This window comes from Vulpes lagopus, chromosome 20, assembly GCF_018345385.1.
Source record: "Vulpes lagopus strain Blue_001 chromosome 20, ASM1834538v1, whole genome shotgun sequence".
NCBI lineage: Eukaryota > Metazoa > Chordata > Mammalia > Carnivora > Canidae > Vulpes > Vulpes lagopus.
Window position 1 is genome coordinate 4,149,579 of NC_054843.1, and position 8,685 is coordinate 4,158,263.

General features: G+C 46.4%; 1 long non-coding RNA gene across 1 annotated transcript; it reads right to left on the reverse strand.

Moving 5' to 3' along the window:
• Positions 1 to 1,711: 1,711 nt before the first annotated feature.
• On the reverse strand, positions 1,712 to 8,685 carry LOC121479489. The gene is made up of 3 exons (XR_005984734.1): positions 6,532 to 8,685; positions 4,719 to 4,935; positions 1,712 to 3,332 (listed from the first exon to the last, which is right to left on the reverse strand). It is a non-coding gene; the product is annotated as an uncharacterized LOC121479489 (long non-coding RNA).

Consider the following 8,685-nt stretch of genomic DNA (forward strand, 5'->3'; position numbering starts at 1 on the left):
GGTTAGACAGCAGGAGCAGAAGAGACGGTCCTGAAGTAGATCCCGGGAACCAGAAGGCATGGCATGCACGCAGGGCCATGTGGGGAGCCACCAGGGATGCCCGGGAGGCAGGAGGAGGAGGAGGGGGAGGAGGAGATTCCATGAGCCTTCACTGTGGCTTGCAGAGGGAAGAATGGGTAAGGCAGGGTAGAGAGGCTTGGGTTTGGCTAGAGCACAGGGACAGTCATCCTTTGTTGCCTGGTATCTGACCCTGGGGGAGATGTGGGCAGGGGACAGCGGCCCAGAGTGTGACTGTGGGTTCTGGACCACCGACTTGCATCTGAAAGGCCTGCACCCAAATGTGTGGTTTACTCTGCAGTGAGCTGCTTGCTTTCTCTGGGAATTTTGCTAACTCTAGGAGTCCAGTCTCTCTGTGGCCAGCAAGGTCTGACACGTGGGAGCGTCAGAATACAGAAAATAAAGACATGGGTAATACATCTGACTTACCGGTATGAAATTTTTATATGCAATGGACAGCAGGCCTTTTTTTTTATTATTATTTTTATTTAATTTTTTTACCATGATGAGAGCCTTTGGACTCTCATCCTGTGGGTGGGAGCGTCTTTGCCCCAGACCTCTTGATTTCTCTGAATACGTGCCCTTGCCTTCCACCCTGCAGCTTAAAAAATATCTTTAGTAACATGTCTACCTACCTGATGGGGCCCGATCCGAGGATAGAATGTCAGTGCACCCGATATATCTGGCCAGAACTCCCTGTTCATCAAGTGTTAGCTTCCACCCTTATATTTGTAAATATACAGATATATATTTGTAAGCGTATAAATAGAGAGGTATCTCCTGCAATATTTTCCCTTACAGCATTTTTATTTAAGCACACGTCAGTTTTAACTTTTTTTTTTTTTTAATTTTATTTATGATAGTCACACACACACACAGAGAGAGAGAGAGGGGCAGAGACACAGGCAGAGAGAGAAGCAGGCTCCATGCACCGGGAGCCCAACGTGAGATTTGATCCTGGGTCTCCAGGATCGCGCCCTGGGCCAAAGGCAGGCGCTAAACCGCTGCGCCACCCAGGGGTCCCAGTTTTAACTTTTAAAAACAATATTTTCCCTTTCGATTCTCACATTTTAACCTTTATAAAGACAGCAGCACAACGGCTGAGATCATAGGTCTGGGGATCAGACTAACTGGTTTTTCGAATCTGGACCTGCCAGTGAGTGAGAGCCTGGGGAATTCATGGCACCCCCCTGTGACTCAGTTTCCTTCCCTCTGCGGCAGCCAAATAAGACAGGCCAGGTGCTGGAAACGTGTATTTGGGGATCATCCCCAAGATTCACTATAGATCTCTAGCCTGCATACTTTAAAGATTCTATCTTAGAGCAGGATGGAGGAGTAAACACCCCTGGGTAGTTGCTGGGTATAGTTTAATTACATGCAGACGCTTGATGAAATTTGCCAACAAATGCACAGAACAACAAAAAAATAAAAGCACAAATGTCATTCCACAAAGTTTCACAACAACACCACCTAGTGACAGGCATACAAAACCACAACTGCAACATCACCCACGGCTTAAGAATGGCAAAATGATAAATCCGCGTAAAAAAAAAATAAAATAAAATAATTAGAGCACCTGGGTGGTGCAGTTAAGCATCTGCCTTTGGCTCAGGTCATGATCCCAGGGTCCTGGGATCAAGCCCCACATCAGGCTCTCTGCTCAGAGGGGAGCTGGCATCTCCCTCTGCTCTCTCTCTCTCTCTTTCTCTCTCACATGAACCTTCAAGCAAAATCTTTAAAAAGAAAAACATGAAGCTGAAATCAAATGATCTTTTTCATTAGTGGAAAGCAAACCTCCTATTCTCCTTCTCCAGTGACTATAGTGCTTCACCTCCTAATGGTTTGAAATTCCCTTTCCCCCCTCTTGTCACCAAACCTAAGTGTGTTTTTATAAGGTTTGGTGCAGCAGCCAGATCACAGCTCATGAGTGACATCTGTCTTCATGATTTCTGCTCCCCCAAAGTTGGCAACATCCTGCTCTAGAAACTGACCCACTCAGGTGGACCCTTATGCTCCTGAAAGCACGGCTAGCAGCACCCGGCGAGACAATGTGGTGCAGAGGTTAGCTCGCAGGTGGATGGACTGGGGTCTACGCCCAGGCAGATACTTTTCGGGCTGGGGGTTCCTGGGCATGTGTTTGTCTGCTGGATTCGGAGAACACCATCTCCTTGCAGGGTGAATGTGGCATGAACACCCCATCCAGCCACAGTCCGTCCCCAGGATGAGTCTGACACCCCGTCTAATCTTTACGACCCCCTTAAACATGCTTAGCTGTACCTGGTCTCTTCCCACTCCTGAGGGTTCTCACGTCCCCAAGTACTGTATTCTCCCGTTTTACATTGCAGTGATCAGGCCAAGACTCTCCCTACAGTTTTATTTCGACGCTTTCCAGGAATCTATTTTGTGGCAGCAGAGGCAGAGGACCGTGACTCGTCATGGGCAGTAACTTCCAAAGCTTGACTTGAACAAAAGCGTTAAAACAGTACCAAACTCAACAAGTTGAAAGTATTATTTATTCAAACAAACCGAACTCTTTGATTTCCTTTCCAACGGTATACATCTTAAATTCGTGGGGCATGTAAGTAGAAAAATAAGATTATTTTTTAGAAAACGCGAGTTTTGAGGCACCAACCAGCCAGGGCCACAGCTGCAGAGCCACTTCTGAAGTGGGGTGCATACCTCTTTCACCCCAACTGCTGGCCTAGCACAGCTTAATTTTAAATCAACATGGCATGCCAAAAACAGAGGGAAAGCCCCAAAGGGGAACAATAAACTATCTTATTTAGGCCTTTTCAGAAATGAAAGTTGTACACATCAATACATTCTGCAAAGCGCCGCTGCTCAGTGGGCACCGCTCCAGAAGGTGAGGTCTGTGAGCTCCTCGGCCACAGCAGACCCCCAGCTCCACCCCAAGGCAGCAGCGAAGACGCCCTTCTTAAGAAAAAAATAAGTCCTTGCTTTCAGGGACTGAACATGGGGATTTTCAGCTTGCAGTCTATTTAACTGCACGGATTAACAGAAATAGCAGGAAATACCTCCTCGTCGATTATAGAAATTCGGCTTTTGTGAGCCCATGGCCAATCCCACTCATTTCAGCTGATTCCCGACGTCCAGAACTTTCCATCATCATGCAGCTCCCCTCACATGATCCACGCACTTCCAAGGCCAAACAGGATTTCCGAGCTCGCCGACAAGAACGTGTGACATGGGACGCACTAGATGACACATTATCACCAATGAGGCAAAGGAGAAAAAGCAATTCCAAGTTGTTACCCCTAGCGAGAGAGAACACAAAGTTGTGTAAGAAAAATGGAATTATGGGAGTGTATTTTTGGTGATTTTCACTATAGATGATGAACAGATGCTTTAGCCTTGGTTTTTTAATCTCAAAAAGATCTTTTAATGTGTTTTTAACCTTCATTCAGAAGCATTAACTTCAAAATTGTAAGGCTTGTGTGAAACTTTACTTCAATAGGTAGACAGGAGCCAGCGAAAAGCCTTGCTTTTATTGGAAACTCTCAGAGACCCGTACATAGAGCATTTCCTGGAGAAAAAGTAATAAGTCCTGCCCTCGGGAGACACCTGCCTTCTCACGACATGCTGGTCAGTGCAAGTGCCATGGAAAAAGTACATATATTCTAACCTAAATGTAGCAAATCCTATGGAAAAACCCGAACGGTAAAGAATGCTAGATTTCAAAGATGCTCAAGGTTTCTTTTTTTTTTTTTTTTTAAGATTGTATTTATTTATTCATGAGACACACACAGGGAGAGGTAGAGACACAGGCAGAGGGAGAAGCAGGCTCCCTACAGGGAGCCCGATGTGGGACTTGATCCCAGGACCCCGGGATCATGCCCTGAGCTGAAGGCAGATGCTTAACCGCTGAGCCACCCAGGCATCCTGATGCTCCAGGTTTCAATTCTCCCCATCGTGACACCATTCTAGAAATCTCTTTTGTAAACCCATCATTTGTAATTATATATCATTGTAAATCGATATTGGAGGACACCCGTGTGTCACATACAATTTCCACTTTACCAGCTCATCCACTTTTGATCCTGTACAAATAACTCTCCCTCTGCAAAGGGAGCTGGCCCATCTCCTCACCGCCCTGCAGGCGTGGACAAACCCTGATCAGCAGACTTTTAGAGGTGAGACAGGGATTTTACTGACACCTTTGCTGTATCCTGAGAGGCCAGCTGGGCACAACTACACTCACAGTTTGGGCAATGGTGCCCAACAAGTACCCAAGGGCTTTCTGGGACACGTGGCGGCCCTCAAGCATCAAAGGTCAGGTACCCAGGAGCCGTCCTTGCAGTGGGCTAGGTCTGAATTTATCCGGAATCTTTTTTTTTTCTTTTTTTTTTTTTTTTAATTAATTTTTATTGGTGTTCAATTTACCAACATACAGAAAAACACCCAGTGCTCATCCCGTCAAGCGTCCGCCTCAGTGCCCGTCACCCATTCCCCTCCAACACCCGGCCTCCTCCCCTTCCACCACCCCTAGTTCGTTTCCCCGAGTTAGGAGTCTTTATGTTCTGTCTCCCTTCCTGATATTTCCCAACATTTCTTCTCCCTTCCTTTATATTCCCTTTCACTATTATTTATATTCCCCAAATGAATGAGAACATACACTGTTTGTCCTTCTCCGATTGACTTACTTCACTCAGCATAATACCCTCCAGTTCCATCCACGTTGAAGCAAATGGTGGGTATTTGTCGTTTCTAATGGCTGAGGAATATTCCATTGTATACATAAACCACAGCTTCTTTATCCATTCATCTTTCGATGGACACCGAGGCTCCTTCCTATCCGGAATCTTCATGTGCCTCCTACCCCAGTCCTTGGCTACAGAGAGGTCTTTAAGACCAAATGTGCTGCAAAAGTCACACGGTACAACGTAGTTTAGAAACATAGGTCATGGGATCCCTGGGTGGCGCAGTGGTTTGGCGCCTGCCTTTGGCCCAGGGCGCGATCCTGGAGACCCGGGATCGAGTCCCACGTCGGGCTCCCGGTGCATGGAGCCTGCTTCTCCCTCTGCCTGTGTCTCTGCCTCTCTCTCTCTCTGTGACTATCATAAATAAATAAAAAAAAAAAAATTAAAAAAAAAAAAAAAAAAAGAAACATAGGTCATCTGGGCATGCCTGGGTGACTCAGGGGTGAAGCATCTGCCTTCGGCTCAGGGCATGACCCTGGGGTCCTGGGATCGAGTCCCGCATCAGGCTCCCTGCAGGGGGCCTGCTTCTCCCTCTGCCTGTGTGTCTGCCTCTCATGAATAAATAAGTAAAATCTTCAAACCAAACCAAACCAAACCAAACCAAACCACAGGTCATCTGAATGTAATACTCAGAAGAAGCCCAGAGAATGCTCAGGGGTAGGAACACTGTATTGATTGGTTGAGGTCACATGTCCTTGATACTCAAAATTAACCCCAGTAACTCATGTGACTAGAGGTTTTGCAGACACACTGGTGTCACAGTATGGCTGACCCACCCCCAGGATGACACTCGTACCAAACCAGGGCATGTGCCCGAGCCCCAGCTTGCGTTCACTAGGACACCAGGGGAGCCTAATGACGTTTGCTGATTCTGACTAGGACCAGGGTGAGCTCCAGGACCGCACGGCCCTGTGGGATGCCACAAGGCCACACTGACGCGTGGGGGCTCAGGGGCTGACACTTGTTTCTGCAAGTGTCTCTGACAGCAGGTGTTGCCAGAGAACAAATGAGGTCAGGAACCTGTCACATTCTTTCTGAATCAGTGGGTTGCCCTGGCAGGGTTGGGTGGATACGGCTCTGAGTTGCTCTGGCTTTCAATGCAACTATCAGATGCTCAGACCCCAAAGGTAACTGCCAACTACCTGCTCTGGCTTCAGCTTTTTTTGTTTGTTTGTTTGTTTTAAGATTTTATTTATTTATTCATGAGAGACACACAGAGAAGAAGAGACACAGGCAGAGGGAGAAGCAGGCTCCATGCAGGGAGCCTGACATGGGACTTGATCCAGGGTCTCCAGGATCAGGCCCTGGGCTGCAGGCAGCGCTAAACCGCTGTGCCACCGGGGCTGCCCTGGCTTCAGCTTTTTGTCCCTGACCTATAAACTTCCCAGTGTGTAACCCTGAACCTACAGCCTAAGGACCATGACTTGCTTGGGACTTCACGAGTCCCTAGTTGTGTTAGAATGCAGGTATTCTAACTACGTCTGTCTGCAAAGCAATTTCTCTTTGACAAAATTCAAATCCTGAGAGGTTCCTTTGGAACATTCCTGAAAAACAGGGGTGTGAAAAAAAAATCATTTCCACCGTTGGAGTTGAGTTGCCTAGGACACCCTGGAACGTCCTCATAGTTCGCCCAGACCTTTGCAGTCATCTGTTGACCAAAGGATAGGACTTCCTTCCCCACCTCCCTTCCCACGTTCTAGAACTTTCCAAGGCCCAACCATCCCCTTCCCTCTTCTTCAAATGAACCAATCTTCACCTGGCTTGGGTAATGGGACGCATAAGCCACATTCTCGCTTTGTCCGGTGCTGACATCTGACAGATGACTGCAGCTCAAGTACTCCTGAAGTTCGGCCTTTGCTGCTACGTAGAATAAACCACATCTCCAGCTGACACAGCAACTTTATCGATAAGAGACATCTGAGGACTCCTGGAGTTAATTCAAGCAACTTCTCCAGAACAGCTACTTCTGCATATTTCGTCAGCACACTTTTGATTATGTTTTTATTTTCCTTCCCTGCTCTCAAAATGCATTTTTTCTGCTTGCCATTTAATTGATAAACTGCCATTAAGTCCAAATCTGAAATTCTTAAAACCCACTAGGAAAGGTACACAATAGCGTCTGCTGTTGTGGAGTTTCCTTGGCTCCACAAATCTAGTGTCTCCCCGATTTTACATTTTAAGATGTTTAGTTGTTTTTCCTAAAAAAGAAAAAAAAAATCGGTGGCAAGTGTTTTGTCTGTAATCTTCTAATAAGTTTGTGCAGGACAAAAAGCACACTGCAGTCCACCCAAGTATCTGGTTTTCACTAAGAAGGAGAGGTTGGTGAGACTCGATCTGTATTGCTTATGGAACAGGCTTTTTTGGGGGGGGTGGGGTGGGGAGCAGTGATTTATTCCCCGTGACATCGCGTGGCCCTAAGCCAGAACTTAGAACTGAACCTCGCTTGGCAATCCACCATGCAGGAACCTGGGAGGAGGAGCGTGACAAATTTTCATTTGCACAGGAACCTATTAAATTATGGAATAGTCCTCTCTCACCTCTTCCATACGTTAATGCGATCCCTAAATCAGAACAACTTGCAAAATCTATTACCCAAGCTCTACGGAGCTCTTAATGCTGCACTGCTGGGGATTACTTCCATAATCTTGAACCGTAACTGACCCCAAACTGATCTCCCACCAAAAACTCTGCATCTCACAATGAGTCAGGTAAAATCCTTCCAAATGTTTGGGAGCAGAACGCGTTCCGGAAAACATTCCCAGAAGTCACATGCCAAGAATCTGTTTCTATAATGCCAGGTACTTGTTTTTTGCTTCAGAAGAAATACAACATAGTGTACAGGAAATGCCAGATGACCTGGCACTAAGCGTAGCAGTGCTTTTTAAAACTCCCAAGGAGGGGGGTAAAAATCAGACCCAGTCCTCATCTTGTTTCTTGCTAGTTTTCATAAACGGTTTCAAGCTACTAAAGACAGGATTTCATTGGGGGCTTCCAAATAACTTATCAAGAATATAAAGTATCACCCTATTAAAAAAAAAAAAAAAAAAACCAAAAAAACAACACACTGTTCACGAAGAAGCATCCATTTCTTATGGGCGAGTTGACAGGGTTTGACAAAGGCACAAAGCTAAATGCAGTTTTCAGGGAAGGACCGTCTTCCAGCATTTTCCACAGTAGGTTACAAGGTAAAAATGACACCCTCAGACGATTGCTACTTCCTTTCCTGTTCAAAGGAAGCCTCTTTGAAGGTTTTCCAAGCTCAGCATCGATTTACATAACTCGAGGAGGTAGGTGTCACTAACCAGGGTTTTGACTCAAAGTCCAATTTTCGACAGTAAGGCATGCCAGGAAAATGTCCCACATTCAATTGTCTGTTTCATTCTTGTTGCTAAGTTATGCTTTTGTAATTTAAGTATTTCCATTAAAATGTCACATCCAATGACATCTGAGATGAAAAGGTGGAGAAATCTGATATGAAATACAGAGCGTTAGAGCAAACTTCATTCAAATTCCCTAGCTTGAAATCTGTCGTGCTATTATCATGTATTCTGGGAACAGCGCCTGCTGATCCGCCGTAGCAGAAACGTTCCCCAGCTCAGAAACCTAATACGAGAAACTGGAACAGAAGACGCCTGTGTGAAGGAATAAGCAGCCAAATGAACCAGGTCATCTCAGCGACTCCTTCCTTTGATTTCAAAGGGTCCGGATTTTCACAGCAAGGGGAAGGTCCACTCTGGGAGGACTGCTCTCCCACTGTGTAAAGTGGACCACAAAATGGGAACCCATGAGGGGTACCCGGGGGGCTCAGCGGTTGAGCGTCTGCCTTTGACTCAGGTAGTGATCCTGGGGTCCTGGGATCGAGTCCCGCTTTGGGCTCCCTGCAGGGAGTCTGCTTCTCCCTCTGCCTGTG